The 17,763-nt window shown below is 43.1% G+C and overlaps 1 protein-coding gene across 6 annotated transcripts in view; it reads right to left on the bottom strand.

The window, feature by feature from the left end:
* The window catches only part of MGAT5 (alpha-1,6-mannosylglycoprotein 6-beta-N-acetylglucosaminyltransferase), a 324,876-nt gene that overhangs the window by 231,377 nt on the left and 75,736 nt on the right, over positions 1 to 17,763 (bottom strand). The window contains exon 1 of one of the 6 annotated variants that reach the window (XM_063631001.1): positions 4,753 to 4,769. The exons of the other annotated variants lie outside the window; for them this stretch is intronic. The gene's annotated coding sequence lies outside the window, so the exon portion shown is untranslated. Of the gene's footprint in view, positions 1 to 4,752; positions 4,770 to 17,763 lie in introns of those variants that run through there. 6 annotated transcript variants of the gene reach the window in all.

Below are 17,763 nucleotides of genomic sequence, written 5' to 3'. Positions count from 1 at the left end.
GGAGACATCCCCCCACCAACCCCAACAACTATTACTGGGCCATCCTGCTCCTTTCCATTAGTGCAGGAAACAAGGCAGAGACACCATCTTATGTGCCTTTTATCTGAGCCATTTATGGCAGAGACAGGTCATTTCACTTGGTCGGGGTGGGGGATACATGGGAAAGAAAAACGGAATGAATGTGCCCAAGGACACTACTCTGAAACTAGAGCTGCATTTGGAAATGCAGTCTCCTGAAATGAGAGGCTGGGCAAGAACTGGTTTTCCATCGAAGAGCATACAGCTATGCAACACTATTACACTGTAATTTCATGCAGAATATAAAGTCCTACTTACCATTCTGAGCCTCCTCAACTACTCTGCTGGTCCTCCTTCCAAGAAAAGGGGTACCTGTGCCATGCATTTGCTGCCTTCACAAGATAATGACCTTGCAACAGCCCAGGTACTGTGGCATTACTTAATAATGCTAATATTAGTGTTTATGCTGTGCCAAGATCCATTTAAATTCCTTTACTCCTATGAATTCAGTTGTTCCTCTCAATAACTCAACCAAGTAAGGGAGTAGTGTCATCTCCACTTTACAGAGGAAACAGGTCAAGAGAGTTCAAGAAAGTAACTCTCTTGCCCAAGGGACAGGAGGCAGGAACAAGATTTGAAAGCAATACTCCTAACAACTTCACCAGAAGTGCCCAAATTCAAACACTCCCACTTTACTGTGTTTTAGTGATTCCATAATTTTTTCAGGATCTCCTAAAAGAACTCATAAAAGCTCCATTTACTCAGTAGTTAGGTCCCAACAACTTAGTAGTGATGGGTAAGTGGTGCCTGACAGATGTCTCTCTGTGTTTCCTCAAAGTTTTAAAAAATCCCATGCCAGCCTTGTGACTTTGCTGTGGCACTCCGGGGCACCTCAGGACAGTTTGGAATTCACAGAACTATACTATCCTGGCTTCCTCATTCTGGTGAGGAAAAAGCATTAGGGTGCAATAATTGAACTGTCTGTTCGTTAAAGTAGATGAGTCACCGGCATGGGAGAGAGAAGAATCCTGTTAACTTCCTTCTTAGCCATCAAAAACATCTGAGCCCCTTAGCTCTCACAGCAGGCTTTTCCACCTGGCCCAGGTGGGCTTTTCCAGCCTTGTCTCCTGCCACTCCCACCCCTACAGTAAACTGTGCACTGCAGAAGCAGCTACGCAAGCCTTGTTGCCCACCTTGGGCCCCTCTGCACCTGCCACATGTGCTCTCTTCTTGCTTTCTCACTCAGCCATTTCCTGCTCCTGGGTGACTGAGCTCCTCCTCTACGAAGCCACTCCACCCCCACAGGTGGCTCGCTGCTCCTTCCTCTGGGTTCCCAGCCCACTCCACCACACTCACACCTCCTTGGGCTTCCTCAAATTCTCTAATTACTGGCCACTGACATGTCCATCTCCCCCGGCCCTTTGCTTATCAACTTCTGCAAAGCAGGACTGGTATCTTACTTATCTCTGTGGCTTTCCCAGAGACTATGGACAGTGAATGATACACAGCCCTTAAGAAGTTTTAATTAGTAAAGAATGGAACAACAGAATGAAGCACTGCTTAAGGAACCACGTGAAGTATAACAGAATCAATGAATAAAAGAAAGCATGTGGCAGGCTAATTGAATGAACAGTCCCAATTAACAGTCTCCCTGTATCCCATTCCCCTTGCAGTAAGACTCAACAGCAACTCCCATCAACAAGTCTATATCCTTACCCTATGAATCTGGGCTAGTCTTGCACCTTGCTTTGGCTGATAAAATGTAGAAGTCACAGTACACCAGGTCCCAACCTGGGCCTCCAAAGGTACTGTATGCTTCTACTTCCTTCTTACAACCAAGCAGATGGCCTGGGCTAGCCTGCCACAGGATGGCAGACCATGTGGAAGGGAGCCCCATGGAAGCCATCCTAGACCAGATCCAGTCAGCCTACCCCTCAAATACATGAGAAAGCCCAGCTGAGACCAGCAACCTGACCCCCCGCCCCACCACCCCCCACATCACTAGTGAACCCAGCTAAGACTAAAAGAACCACCCAACTCACCCACAGACTACTGAACACCAAGGAAGGCTTACTGTTTTAAGCCATTAAGTTTTGGGACAGGGTGTCATGTGGTAACAGTTAACTGATATGTTGAATTAATGAACAGTCTAATTTATGATAGTGAAGTTCCTAGGAGGCTGGGGTTATGAGTCTTTGTTCTGTGTCAGACTGAGAACCACAGTTCTTAAACATGGTGTTGCAACAAGTCGAGATACATCAAGATCTGCTGTGGGGGCATTTGCACAAAGTATTTCTGAATTTTGCAAGTGATTAAGTTAGTGTAGATTCATCATCACCCTCATCTATACCACCGTGACTCACTTAAGCTTCCTTGAAAAGGAAAGTGGAAGAGTAGGACCAAGAACCTGCTTCTCATTTCCACTGACACCTTCTGCCAGCCAGTAATAGTAACAGCAGTGTTTATTAATCACCTGTCTTATTCTCCCCATATGTACATCATCTGTCACATGAACCAGCTATCAAAGAATCTCAATTTTTGGTGAGGATGTCAAATCCTTTAAGGAACGGGCAAGGCGTAAGAACATCTTTAAATATCTAGTACTGTACTCACATCTAGCATACAAAAGACATGGTCTTCTGCCCGCAGGGACTCATCTGGTGGAACTAAACTGTCCTTTTCTCTCAGAAGAGGACCAAATAAGAGCCCAGTCTTATTTTTTCAAACTGTAAGTCAGAAATCCACAGCACGAGGTGAGCCCCAGGGCTAGTCTTCTAAAATGAAAAAGCCCAGGTAACAAAACCAACCTTATTTACAGCCATCTATTTGGGAAATCACCCAAAGTCAACCATACTTCTTAAATGAAGGACTTTAATGAACGTTCTTAGTGAGGTTAATTGCTGCACTGGCAGCCAAGGCAGTGTCTTTCCATGATATATTTCCTCTTCACGGTGGCTTTCAAGTTCAGTTCTCAGCTACCCACACCTACTTTCTCAGGTAACTCTGGTCTAGCAGATTAAGCCCCATGAGCCTCAGTTTCACAAACATACAATGAAAACTCACATAAGATTGAATGAGATAATTTAACATGAAAGTCCAAAGGTTTGGCACAGCCCAGACCCTTGTAAGTGCTCAAAAAAGATGTATTTCCTTCCTTTCAGCTACAAAAACACATTTGGTATATTTTACACACACACACACACACACACACACACCACTCTCTCCCTCAGACCCCACTCATCCCTTCTGCTCAAGTCACATTTGCAATACCAGCAATAGCATAAGTTATGAAAATCATACCCAAAAACCACATTTCATTTAACAAACTTTTACCCAACACCATGCTAGGTATGGTCAACATGGGGCCCCTAAGGATCCTGCCAGCCTCCTAGAACAACCTCTATCTACAATCCACAGAGATAGATTATGAGAAACTGGCCACCGCAGCCCTAGGAAACGGCACACAGTTATCTTACTAAAGATAGTCTTCTGCCAAGCCCATTATGGCTTTATTTTCTGACAAAAGGGTCCCTATGCTAAGCAAGATTCCTAGAGTGCCAATCTATTCCTATGGCTCTTAACTCTCAAGCACAGCAATGGTCACATCTCCCCAGCCCTCTCAGGATCCCACTCCCACCTCCTTCATTCACTGGGCACCTGAGAAACCACAAGGATCACCCCTAGACGGAGAGCAGAAATGGCAAAAGTAGCAGCATAAAAATTGATACCAAATTCATCTTCATTAATCACCTTCCTATATCAGGTGTGAACTGTCTCAGGAACACAGCTCGAGGATGAATCACATTTTGCCATCACACAGGGCAACCTGGGTCTTTTTAGCATGCTTCCCGTGCCAGCCCTATTTCCTAATCAAGCTTTCATTTTCCTTAAAGATTTTCACAGTAAATTCTATAGATCCTGAAATTGCCTCGACAAACAGAAAAACCTGGACTCCATGGTAAGGAAGAAACACAATGGCTGTGCTTTCAGCTGTCAAGTGGTTTTAAACTACTTTACCTTCATTCTTCTTCATTCTCTATCCTGGAAGTGTATTGGATCGCAACATGGGAATTTCCCACTCAAAACCTGAAAATCAAGTTCGGTCTCATAGGACCACAACATGAACAAGCTTCACACTTAGCCATCTTTCACCCATTGACTGGCCCTGTATAGAACAATAAATGTCCCAGTTTAGTACCAATAAATTCTGCTAGCTCAAATTAAGCTTGCCTCATTTGGACTTGTTTCCTTATTTCTGCTGATCTCACTGCAACAAATCAAACATATGGTGAGAGCAGAATATAATTCAGTACAAGACACCGACTTTACCAGCTTCTTGCCAGCTTCTTACAGAACCACTGAGAGATAATGGAATCTACTGGAACACATCAGCCTTTCTGAAAAGTTAATAATAATGCCTTTCTAAGGTCACTGTCTAAAAACAGTAGAGATTAGAGTCCATTAAAAGCACCAAGCAGATAACCAAGTCCTTCAGAATCAAAAATAAGGGACAGGATTAAAACCACAACCTAATTCTACTACATACTCACCAGAATGGCCAAAGTGAAAAAGACAAATACCAACCATGGTGAGGATGTGAGGGAGGGAAGCTCTCATGCACTGCTGGTACAATTATATATTGATACAAACGCTTAGGAAAACTGGCAGTATCTCATATTGCTAAACATGTGTACCCCCATGATCCCAAAATCCCACTTCTAAGTATATACTTACTATTGTTTGGATATGGATTTACTAACCGAAACTTATACAGAAGTTTAGCTGACTTCAGTTGGGATGTGTTTGGGTCATGGAGCCGGATCCCTCATGAATAGGATTAATGCAGTATCAAGAGAGTGACTGAGTTCTCAATCTCTTGAGAATGGATAAGCTTGAGAGCAGGTTGTTAATGAAGCCAAATCCCTTCTTATGTTTGGTCCCTCTCCACACATGCCTGTTCCTCTTCCACTTTTCCACCATGTCTTGATGCAGCATGAGGCCCTCACCAGAAGCCGAGCAGATGTAGCCACACAGTCTTGAACTTCCCAGCCTCCAGAACTGTGAGCTAAAAAACAAACAAACCTCTTTTCTTTATAAGCTATCCAGTCCCAGGTGTTGTATTATAGCAACACCTAACAGCCTAAGACAATAGTCAACTGTAATGTGTATCTATGTTCACCATTCAATGGCAATGTATATATCATATACTAGAATGTTTCCAGAAGCACTAATCCTAGTAGCTGAAAACTGGAAATTATCTAAATGCCCATCTACGGTAGAATGGGTGGATCAATAAATTTTGGTATATGCACACAATGGAATACTATACAGCAATGAGAATGATTACATGCAACAATATGCATGAATTTCACAAACATAATACTGAGCAAAAGAAAGCAAACATAAAATAGTTTACATTTTATGAGTTCATTTATACAGAGTGCAAAAACAGTCAGGATTGAGGCGTGGGGATTATAGAGGTAGTAGCTGGAAGAGAGAACATGAGAAGGCTTCTGAAGGGCTGAGAGTGCTTTATTTATCTGGTGGTTAGGTGGGTGTCCATTTGAAACTCATCAAGCTCTACACGTGTGATGTGTATTTTTCTGCATATAGTATATTTCAGAAAGTTAAAACTAAAATCAAGGGTACTGGTTTGCTTACTAAGTTACCTCAATGACTTAAAATGTTGGTTGGCTGTTAGGTTGCGACCTAAGAAATATTTGTTCCTCCCCACCCCACCCTGTATTCCTAATACAGAGCTCCCCTAAGACCTTCATAATTTCCTAAGTGATAGGATGAGAAGAGTATCTTTTTTTAATATTTGGTCTTACTCCCTAGTTCCCTTCAAAAGAGCTTCCAAGACCCTTGAAAGCTCTATAGCTAGCTCGTCCAACCCATGGCCCAAGGCTGCATGCAGCCCAGAACAGCTTTGAATGCGGCCCAAAACAAATTCATAAACTTTCTTAAAACATAGATTGGTTTTGCAATTTTTTTTAGCTCATCAACTATCGTTAGTGTATTTTATGTGTGGCCCAAGACAATTCTTCTTCCAATGTGGCCCAGGGAAGCCAAAAGATTGAACACTCCTGCTCTAAAGCGAGAAATGTCTTTTTGTATGCTATTGACTGGTGGCTAAGGTGATGCTTTTACCCAAGTCAGCAGCAGAGACTTCCTGAAAATAAAATGCAAATTTCCAAAAGGCCTATGCAGACCTGACTCTTCCAAAGAGCAAAACAGTATTTTAATGTCAAGGAGAAGATGAGACAAACATTTTCCCACACGCATCAACTTCAGCAAATCAGCATTCTATGCCCAGTGAAGCTCGGCATTCAAGCTGGCTCACTTACGCCATCACTCAGGAGACAAGCAAGTCTCAAGGTCTTACTGATATCTCCCCTCTCTCTGGAAGATAATAGTTGGATACATTGGAACTGAATAATAGAGGAGTATCTCTGGAGAAGTGCAAGAATGCAATGAAGAAGAGGGAAACAGACTGAAAGCATGGGGAAATCCAACCTCTTCCCACCATTTTCTACGGAAAACTCGATTCTTGATTTTTCAGGAAGTTGGAGCTGTCCCAAATTTCCAGAGAGCTCTGATTTAACATTCTCCCAAGGCTGGGCAAGAGGCAACCCAAAGATCAAGCTGATCATTTTACGGGGTTTTATGTTGTTATGTTAAAAATAAGCCAGTTCTATATACAATCCCTCTGCCCACTCACCTCCTCATCCCCAGTAAATACACAAAAACAAAAGAGGAAGACAAGTGACTGCAAGTGACATAGGGGAAGTGAGGTCTGGGTCTTCCCATGCACAAGGCCTCCTTCATGCTGATGTAACAGAACACCAGGAAACCTGCTCCCAGAACACTAGGGAAAAACAGACACTGACCACAACACTGGGGCGTCTCCTTATTGATTCTCTTGGTTATTTAATTTATTTTCCCCAGAGGCTGGGAGTAAGATAACGCTTTCCTAAAACAGAGAATATGGTACAAAAACAAAATTTTTAGAAGTCCAGCCAAGAAAGTTCACATAGGTGGGTAAGGTGATGTTTTATTAAATGTTTACATTCCCTAGATACTAAGTTTCAGAACTTGTCTAGACTGTGTTCCCTTGGGCATTTCATACATAAGTAATACAAGTTCTTAGCTTTTATCCACAAATGGGAGAAAGACCATGTTTCCGGTATACATATGCATCTATGTTATTTATATTATAACTAGAGTAAATAAATGCATGTTTTTGCCTGCTGGGAATAAAGGCATATCCTAACCTCATTTCTCACATATTCTACTTAAAATGTTCCTAAGTAGCTTACCAGCTACTCTCTTACCTGCTGAAACTAACCAAATTCTGGGTGATGGTCAAAGACTATTTCCCTTGGGCACCAAGCTTCCAAAACAATCAGGATGGTCTAATATAGGTTTTTTCTGAGTGTGGTACATTTACACTGTAGCATACATACTAACAGTTAAGTATTTGTTGCAACATGCATAAGCACATCAAATTCGTAAGCCGCTATATGCTGTCAATTAGAATGAGACCAAATTAAAATAAATGAGTTGATGCAGGACAAACTGAAGAAAATATGTTAAGTAACTAGCATAGATGGTAACGTGAGTATGGTGGAAATTAAGTCCAAAGTTTGGAAAATACTGGTCTGCTTAAAAAAAAAAAAAAAAGTTCAGCCAAGAGTCAGAAAGCTCTGGTTCTATGTGCTGTCTTGATGTGTCCTTGGGGATCCTTCATGTATCATCCCTAGGCAGGCCTCACTACAATGATAGCAACAAAGCTGATAGGGTTAGGACAGTGTGACAAATGTGAAAACTTTTGGAAGTAGAACACAGTCTTTTCACCTTCCAATCAGCTGTGACCACTGGCCAGCTGAGAAGCATGGACCTTTGAGTTATGACACACAAACCAACAAGGCATCGGAGTCAATGCTAGTCCCTCTCCTTAAAACCTCCCTGAGCTGTGGAAAGTCATCCTGCCAAGCCTCTGGGCAAAGACCTCCTGAGGTTGGCTTGGTGGCAGGTAGGGGGTGGTAGATGTCAAGAACACAAATGATACATATCACTGTAACTTATTGTCTGATCTCAATAACACCTGTGCACAAGACTCCCGGTAAGGCAGGACTTTCCAAGGTCAGGATTTGCCCCTAAGCTCTTAAAATCTCTTCTGATCCTAGCAGAAGTAAATGATCAGTATCTCTGGTAAGCAACTGTCTTTTTCTTTTTTTTTTTTTTTAAACCTTTCAGTGTCATCGTGAGGTTTGCCACATGCCTTGAGAAATAAAGCCCAATCTGAATGCTCAAACATGAAAGTCTGGCTGGCTCAGGTAACTGGAAGATACCCATGCATGGTAACCTCTGAATGACAAGTTAGGTTTCCTGGAGAGAAAGACCTATCTCTTCACCTTATATACTTAAATAATTGCTTCCTTTTTTAAGGCAAAATAACAGCTCCTAAAGATGTCTCTGTCACAGCCCCAGAATCTGAGTATGTTACACCTTACACGGCAAAGGGTAATTAAGGATGCAGATGGAGTTAAGGTAGCTAATCAGCTGACCTTAATTATCAAGGTGGGTCGAATGCAATCACAGGGTCCTTAAATGCGGAAGAGGGAAGCAGAAGAATCACTATCTAAAAAGTGTCAAAGACTGGCTTGAAGACATAAGAAGCCATGAGTGAAGGAACGTGAACAGGTTCTAGAAGCTGGAAGAGTCAAGAAAACAGATTCTAAGAGCCTCCTAAAGGGAACACAGTCCTGCTGACACTGGATTAGCCCAGTGAGACTCTGTATTGGTTCCCTATTGCTGCTAGAACAAATTGTCATTAATAATTACATATACTTAGTGGCTTAAAACAACAGAAAACTCTTCTCTCACAGTTCCAGACTCCAGAGGTCTGAAATGGGTATCACTGGGTAGAAGAGAAGGGATAGGCAGGACAGGGCCGTGCTCCCTCCAGAGGCTCTAGGGACAGTCTGTTCCTTGCCTCTTCCAGCTTCTGGTGGCTGCAGCATGTATTTTTTGGCTTGTGGCCACGGCATGCTAATTCCTACTTCTGTGGTCACACTGCCTTCTCTTCTGAGTAATCCTCCTCTGCATCTCTGTGAGGAGAAATTTGAGGTGGCATTTAGGGCCCATCTTGACAATCCATGATAATTGCCCTATCTCAAGGTGCTTAATCGCATCTGCAAAGACCCTTTTTCCACATAAGGCTACATCCACATGTTCCACGAGTTAGAGCCTAACACCTGCAGGGTGTTAGCCTACTACAGAGCTGTTTCAGATTTCTTACCTCCAGAACCATAAAATAAACATGTTTTTTTAAGCCACTAAGTGTAATAATTTGTTACAGCAGCAATAGGCAATTAATACAGCTCCTGTCTCCCAAATGTGTGCTACAGATCAGGACAAGGTCTGGGCATGAGGACAGAGCTAGCTCACCCCTACTATTCACATCAGCATCCTGGGGATCCTTTGTATCCAGAGATGCTGCTCCTTGTCCCATTAGCATACTTGACATGATAGAATGCTAAGACTCAGCAGGAAGTGGCCATTAGAAGCTTCAGAAATCACTTCTCTTTCCTCTCACTGATCACAGGTTTCTTAAGTAAACTGTATAGTAATTCAAAGCAAACCTTAGGGGGAAAAAAGGAACTGACATTCATTTCAGAGAATTCCTCTCAATAATGAGTACACTCCATCCACAAATGTCAAAGAGCTTTGCTCACAAAGCCAATAATCCCTATCACAAATATAAGGCAATGTAAACATTTAAGAACCATATTCCTCAATTAGGAACAGCCTTTTTGGGTAGCTTTCCTAGCATTCCAGTGGCAGAACATACACTTTTAAGCACTTATTAATCACTATTCTATCTCTTGGCATGCTGTAATGCTGGTTTTCTAACATCTCTGCAGGGATTTCTATTTATAGAACTGCTGCTTCTCATTGATCTGCCTTCAGGACACTGCAGCAATTCCCCAGCTGACTTCTCTCCCAGAACTCACCTTGTTGGGACACCCCTGGGCTCTGTCCTCAAATCTCTTCTCTATCTGTATTCTCTCCCTCAGCAAGTGCACCTGGTCCCACGATTGCAAACGCCAACTGTAAGTGGAGGCTCTCAAATTCACATACCTATCCTTGACCCCTCACCTGAACAGGGTCCAGATCCAAACATCCACGTGCCACTCATGAGCTCCACTTCAGTGTTTAGTATGCATCCCCAGCTTAGCAGGCCCTAAACAGAGCTGCTGCTTTCAGACAGATGCACAAAGCAGCTCAGCAAACAGCATCTCCCACTCCAGCTGCTCCAATAAGACAGACCCTTAAGCCCTCATGGGTATGTTCTCTTCACTCCTTCCCACCCCTCATATTTAATCCATCAGTATCTACCAGGTCTGCCTCCAAAATGTACCCCAAATCTATTTTCACTATCTCCACTATTTCAATCTCATTCCAAGCTACCCTCACCTCCCACCCACATTATAGCAATAGGCTTCTAGCTCGTCTTCCTGCCTGCTCTAGCCCCACCCTCCACAGGGCTAAAAGGCATCTTTCTGAAGTGTAAATATCAGAGGATGTCACTCACAGGTATAAAATTATCAGGGGCTTCTGGCTACAAGCAAACTCCAAAGTGGACCATTACCTACATGGTCTGGCCACTGCCTACCCCTTGACCTCTCTCCCACTCTCTTTCTTACTCACATGCCACACACACAACTCTGGCCTTCTGTCCTCTCCTGGAACACGCCGAGGCTTGTTCCTGACCCATGGCCTTTGCACTTGCTGCTCCTTCTGCGGTCTATGTATGATCATCCTTTCCTTCCCTGAAACCTCACCTGCAACTTTTCAGTTATCACCCTAGCCTACCAAAAGCAACCACTCACCACCCTTTCTTCCTGCCTTTGTCTTTTCAGAACACTTTGGAAGACCTGAAGCAGTCTTAATTGTTTGTCGATAGAGTGTGACTCCCCTCCAGCAAACTACATGCTCACTGAGGGCAGGGCTTTTCCCATAGTATCCCCAGAGAGATATCCGTTCACAAGCTGACAGAATGGTTTTACAATTGAAGAGCAATATCAAGTCCTCTTAAAAAGGTACAGTGTTAGTCAATCTCCTTGGTTTTAAGGAATAGTGATTTCCTGGGTTCCTACAGGAAAGAGACCAAAATCTCCTTCCTGGGGTAATGCCCTTCATTCTCACTCCCTCTCCTAGCATCTGTTTTTTCCTTTTATGTGCCTAATTCTCCCCTCTACCAACTGGTCAGCTCTCTTACCTTCCATGATGTCTTGTTTCTGCTCCATCATAGTTCTGGCTAGCCAACGCCCTCACTTAACCCCAGGACATCACACCACTTGCTAACTACCAAGTTTTCTTTTGAGTCTCTCGATTCAACTTGAGACTTAGTCTCATTAGCCAAGGAAGAAAGGGGCACAGTATAGAACAGGGACTTAGGCAGAAATTAGAATTTCTTGTACTGAGATTAAAAAATCCGACAGCAGTAAGGCCCAGTGAATCTCCATTCATTCTCCTTTAATAGATGAATACGTGACTGCACCATCCTCCCAAAGGGTGGGAGAGTTGTCAAACCCTACAGACGGTGGGAATCACCAAGATGCATGAAATGAGCGCTAGCATGAATAATAATGAAGATTAGGAGGGAAAAGAATCTCCATGTAAACAGCATGGTTAATTAAGAAAAATTACACAGTGATTAGACAAATCTGATGCTTTTATAAGTACCTGTACAAAGGGTCACTGTTAAATGGAATGCTTTCTCTTGGCCCATGTATGATAACTCCTAGCTTGTGCCAGGTAGTAAGTACTCAGAGGGAATTACTCCCATCAGATCAAATCCCTACAATATACCTGCAAAGCAGCTACCATCACATTTTTCAGGTAAAGAAATGAATGTCCAGAGAGGTGTGACGCCAACTTAAACAAGTGCCTAAAGGCCCACCAGACTTTTAGGGGCCCATGAGAATTTTATTTCTTTTAAAGTCAGAAGGAAAAAATGAATACAATTCACCCTGGACACAGTCATAAAAATACAATTTTTTATTTTAAATGGAGGAAGGGGTCTACTAAACCCAGTCTTGGGCCCCCAAGAGTCACAACATGGCTCTGGTGGAGTGACTTGCCCAAGGTCACAAGCAGCAAGGAGTCGTGTATAGAGTCCATTTCAGCCCCGTCCTCTCTTCCATTCAGCCTCCACATACCCTCATGCCTTAGAAAACCCTACGGAGTGCTAGGATTTCAGAATGTCCCATCACCTGAGCTTTTGGGAAAGAAAACATTTAATGTAAAAATCAATGGCACTAGAAATGTTCCTTACAAGGCTCACCAAAAATCTGATTAGTCATCCTGTGACTGATCCTTAGCTTAAGTGAAAAACCACTTATCCTTGGACCCACTAACTGCACTGGGATAACCTGGGGTACTCGTTAAAAATGCAGATGCCAGAGCCCTGCCTCACACTTGCCAAATCTCAACGATGGGACTAAAATCTGCATTATAAATGAGCACCCAGGGGCTTCTGACCTTCTGTGCACACTAAGACCCACTGGTCAGGAACACCTATGGGGATAACCTAATTTTTGAATAGTTTTAACACATTTAAAATTGTCCCAGAATATAACTACCATGTATAATGAGCTAAGAACATACTTTCTGTTCTGAACTTTACAAGTTATTAACCATAAAAAAAAGTCATATTCTTGATGATGGAGCCACTCCTGCACTCCTGTAATATGAGTCACCAAATCAATCCTGTATTTGGAGATGTTGCATTTATAGGTGATTTTACCAACAGGTGCAAGGATCTGGCTATTTCATTTTGTCTTAGAACAGGTGGGCCCGTGCATTTACATGATGAAATGCCTGTTTGACTCGGCATGACTTTCCTTTTTTTTTCCTTTTACATTACAGTTAGGAAATTGCATTGATTTTTGGGGGGGAGAATTGTGTTTGTTGTTGGGTTACATTGTCTGTGACTTGCATTCTGCATGGTAAAGATAGCATTACAAAATAGTTGTTAAAAGGAGAAAATTGGCCCTACAGGATTAAAGAATGTCTTTAAAAAGATCCTGGCTAAAACATGCTCTTAAGACATTGCTTATCTCACAAGTCCCTAAGGACATTCCTACCCCACTCACCCCTACAAAGTGAGCTGGGCCTGTACAGGCTGGCAGCCAGAGGCTGATGCCTAGGGCAACACTTCTGAATGCTAAACCCTGGGCCAGTGCCTTAGTCTGTTCAGCCTACTAAAACAGAACACTTTAGACTGGGCAATTCATGAACAACAGAAATTTACTGCTCACAGCTCTGGAGGCTGGAACATCCAAGATCAAGGCGCCAACAAATTTGGCATCTGGTAAGGGCCTACTGTCTGCTTCATAGATGCCACTTCTAGCTGTGCACTCAAATGGCAGAAGGAGCAAACAAACTCCCTGCAGCTTCTTTTATAAGGGCATGAACCCCATTCACAAGGGCTCCTCCATCTGATTTAATCACCACCTGAAAGGCCCCACACCTCTTAATACTATCAGGTTAGGGATTAGATTTCAACATATGAATTTTGGAGGGACACAAACATTCAGACCATAGCAGTCAGCAACAAGACAGAGAAGCTGAACAAGAAAATGAAGTTTTGAATAGTGGCTGCTGGGTCAGGAGGCAGAGGATGGAAGAAGAGAGGATGTCATAGATAGATGTGAGTTACTGATAAGTCCAAGTTCTTGGGGTGGGTGGTTTCAAGTGTATTCAATAATAATGTAATGAAAATAGTTGCATCTCTTCATTAGTATCAACCAGCCAATTATCAGAGAAGGGAAAATAATTTAGTGACCATACCAAACCCTGGCATCTTTGTAGCAAACTACATATTAGCACGGAGCCTTTTAAGCCTGAGTGCTAATCAGCAGCTTTTGGAGGGATAGTCACTCCTCTCAATTAAAAAAAAAAAAAAAAAAAAAAAAAAAGCAGCGCTTGGCCCAGAGAGCTGGCCTTCTGAGCAGCATGTCAGAGCTGATAAAGATGCTGGCGCCTGGCGGCCACCAAGGCCACCCTGGACAACCATTCTGCCTTCTCATTAGCATTGTACCACTGTTACCTCACTTGACACTAACAACTGCTGTGGAGGATCTGACAAACACAGGTCACCCTGAAGGTGAAAGGAGAAAAGGATCTGAAGACAAATCATAAAAACTGTTTCACCCTGTCTGGAGCCATCACAAGCTGACCCGGTGCTATGGGAGATGCTGACTTCTTTTCTGAGACTGCTGAAGGGCAATCTAACTACTCACTCCCCACACCCCCATTATCCCATCTTTCCTCCTATCTACTGGTTCCCTAATGTAAAACAGTATGAAAAGAAAAAGGCTTTTTAAATAGAAAAGATAGAGAAAAATAATTTATGGCCAAAGCATAAGAGGATTACAATATCCCAACCCCACACTCCAGTCCACCAGCTCAAAGAGAACAAATGATAGTTCTTCCTACTCCTACAAACCCCTGGACCTACTTTTGCCTTATTTAACACTTGACTATAGCTATTTGTTCACAGCCCAACCTGTCTCAACTAAACCAAAGCGGCCCTCCAGAGGGCAAAGACCACAGCCTCTCCAGATTATATTTTTAGGAAATAGTCCCCGGAGTAAGATCAAGCACAGGGGGCACCCTTAATAAAGGTATTTGAATGATTAAACACAAGACAAGCAGGGAGTAGTGGCACACACCTGTAGTCCCAGCTACTCAGGGGGCTGAGGCAGGAAGATGGCTTGAGCCCAGGAGTTCAAGGCTGCAGTGAGCTATGATCGTGCCACATAGCAATCAGGAGACAGAGCAAGACCAAGCAATCCTCCTGCCTCAGCCTTCTGAATAGCTGGGACTACAGGTGCATACCACAACACTGGGCTAATTATTTTTATTTTTGTAGAGACGGAGTGTCACCATGTTGCCCAGGGTGGTCTTGAATGCCTGGCCTCAAGCGATCCTTCCATCTTGGCCTCCCAAGACGCTAGGATCACAGGCATGAGCCACCATGCCCAGCAAATCCTGTTTATTTTGTTTACCAGAACATAGGCTCCACAGAAGCAGAGAACTCATCTGTTTTGCTCATTCCATACTTCGTGATTAAAACAGAGTTTAGGGCACACTAAGTGCTCAACTATTCCTTGAATGAGTGAATAAAAGGAGGGAGGCTAATGCTAACAGAGGTTATATAGAAAGACGCTCAGTCTACACCAAATAGGGTTTCTCTGATTACATTTAGGGAGTGAAGGACAAAGAGAGGCTCAACAGAGAAAAGAAGAAAAAGAGACCTGTAACACCATTAATTGGCAACAACTGCCATCAGCCAGGAAGAATAGCTGTGCCCCTGTGAAGGCAGCATCACTGCAGACATGAGAGAAATTTCCAGAAGAATCTACAAAGGAAGGAAGATGTCAGGGGACTTGCAGACATCCCTGTCTGAAGTATTCAGGCTAGAGGCTATATTCCCTTGGCAGAAAATCTGTTTAAACCCCTCAAGCATGACCACTATGGTGTCCTTACCAAGGTCAGTCAGTCAGATATTTCTGGAATACTTCCCAAAAGCTGTGACTTTCTCAGGTTTGCGGGGGAGGGGGGGGATTAGGGAGGCAGGGACAGCAGCTAAAATAGTCCTCATTGCCAAATAGAAGACTTACTATCTGCACATAATTAATTCCTCATTTCAACATGACATCCTTTACCTGAGACAGAGAGAGAAAAATCCTCAGGTGTTTACCAAAATTGTACCTCTAATTAATGATTTTAAGACTGTTTGTGGGTCTTATTTTTTCACTGGACCACTGAAGCTTCTTGCAGGCAAGAAGCATGTTCATTCCTGCCATTTGCACAACCTCCACATACAGAGCACCAATCAGTATCTGCTTTCCTCAAACTCCAACAGAACTCATGAGCAACAATGAATAGTAGCCATATGCAGGGGGAGCATTTCCCAAGCAAAACACTTTTCGGTAAGCTTCCCACAGTTGAAGGTTCAAATAATAAAGGAAACAAAGGAAAAGCAAATGATTCTAAACAACTAGGAGAATGAACCCACAAAATGAGTATTCGAGTCATCCAAAAGTCAGAGAAAAAAATCTTGGAATACTGACAGAGAGCTGTTGGACCAGCTGATAGAACAGGGCAAAAATCACTGTTCTCTAAGCAGGGATTTAACGCTCCATCCTCACAGAACAAATAGTGGAAGGAGGTTCAGGCCACTGTTTTTAGAAGAAAAAAAAAAAAAAGGAGCAGGCAAGCAAAATACAGTCGCAGCCAGCAGCCAGCCCTAAAATTTCAGCCTCCACCAGAGAACTGAGAGTCCACAGGTGACACAAAGCACAGCTTTCAGTCCACAGCTGGTCCCAAAGCTTGCACCCTCTGCCAGGACTCCCTCCGAGACTTCAGCTCCATCCCAGAAGGCTGTCTTCTGGGATATACATACATGTTTCCGAGTCACATCACGGAACAGGAAAACACACTGCCCTCTTATCAGAGGAGTAGGAGAGGCAAAGATGTGCAATTAAGAAAGGAAAGGAAGACAGTTACTCCAAGAATTTAGTCAAATTATATACATGAGATTTCCCCAAAAAATAGCAGCTTAACATACCAAGTCCAGAATGGAGTTTAATGTTTACTTTCAAATCTATCATCAACTCTGGAAAATATGGAAGCATTTAGTTTTTCTGAAATGGAAATGCAGCATTTCCTGGTGTGCTAATTTTTACCTTCTGTTAACCAAAATGTTTTAAGACAATGTGCCACATGAACACATTTCAAGGGAGCTACAGAACAACACACAAATACCATTCATTCAAAAAATAAACTTTGGCCTCTTTTATACTTGCTGAGTGTCAGCAATAACTCAATACCTGAGATTTACAAGGTAAGCTGTAACATAAACCCCTCAAAGGAAGAGAAACGTGATGCAGTTACCAAGTTATAAGTAGTAAGATGAACAATGCAAAGCAGTGGTTCCCAAAGTGGGCCCATGATCAGACCTACCTGGAGAAGGTGTTTGCTTAAAAGTCCACTCCTGGGCACCTCCCTGAGAACGTGCACTACTTGATCCGCTACAATATATCATAGGAACCCATTAGTCTTCTCCAGGTAGTTTTGACCACTAGGCAGGTTTAAGGGCAGCTGCCATAAGGAACATGGACAGAGTGAGTTGACTGTGCTCCCCTACACCAACGGAATTCCAGCTTGACAAGCTGCTTTGTAGCGCAATGCCCAAAAGATCTTAACTTAGCCACCTTGGATGGAGACCAGATGGGCCAAAACAGCCAAGCCTCACACACCCAGCTAGGCTCAAGGGTAAAAGGCATCTTCCAGCCAACTTCCTGCGCCTTGCTTGGTGGTTCTGAAGCTGCTTTGTAGTCTGAAGAACACTGGGTCAGAATGCTGGTGATCTTCAGAGCTACACAGAGCTTGACAGCAAGGAAAGTGCACCTTCCACAGTGCACATGGGTTGCCTATGACGGCAAAGTTCAGGGAGGGCAACTGAGGACTGGCGAACAGGCTCACTGAGCTAGCAGAGGCAGATACAGCTTACAAAATCAGTTTCATTTTTCAATATGAAGAACCAGCAGAACAAGGACTATTGCTACCCTTCTTGGCTATACAGGCTTAAAAAATCATTTCTAGTTACCAATAGCTTCTGGTACAGATGACAAGGCCCAAATGGGATATATTGGATCCTTACTG

Source organism: Symphalangus syndactylus, chromosome 22, assembly GCF_028878055.3.
Source record: "Symphalangus syndactylus isolate Jambi chromosome 22, NHGRI_mSymSyn1-v2.1_pri, whole genome shotgun sequence".
Lineage (NCBI taxonomy): Eukaryota > Metazoa > Chordata > Mammalia > Primates > Hylobatidae > Symphalangus > Symphalangus syndactylus.
This window is presented reverse-complemented; position numbering and strand designations above follow the sequence as displayed.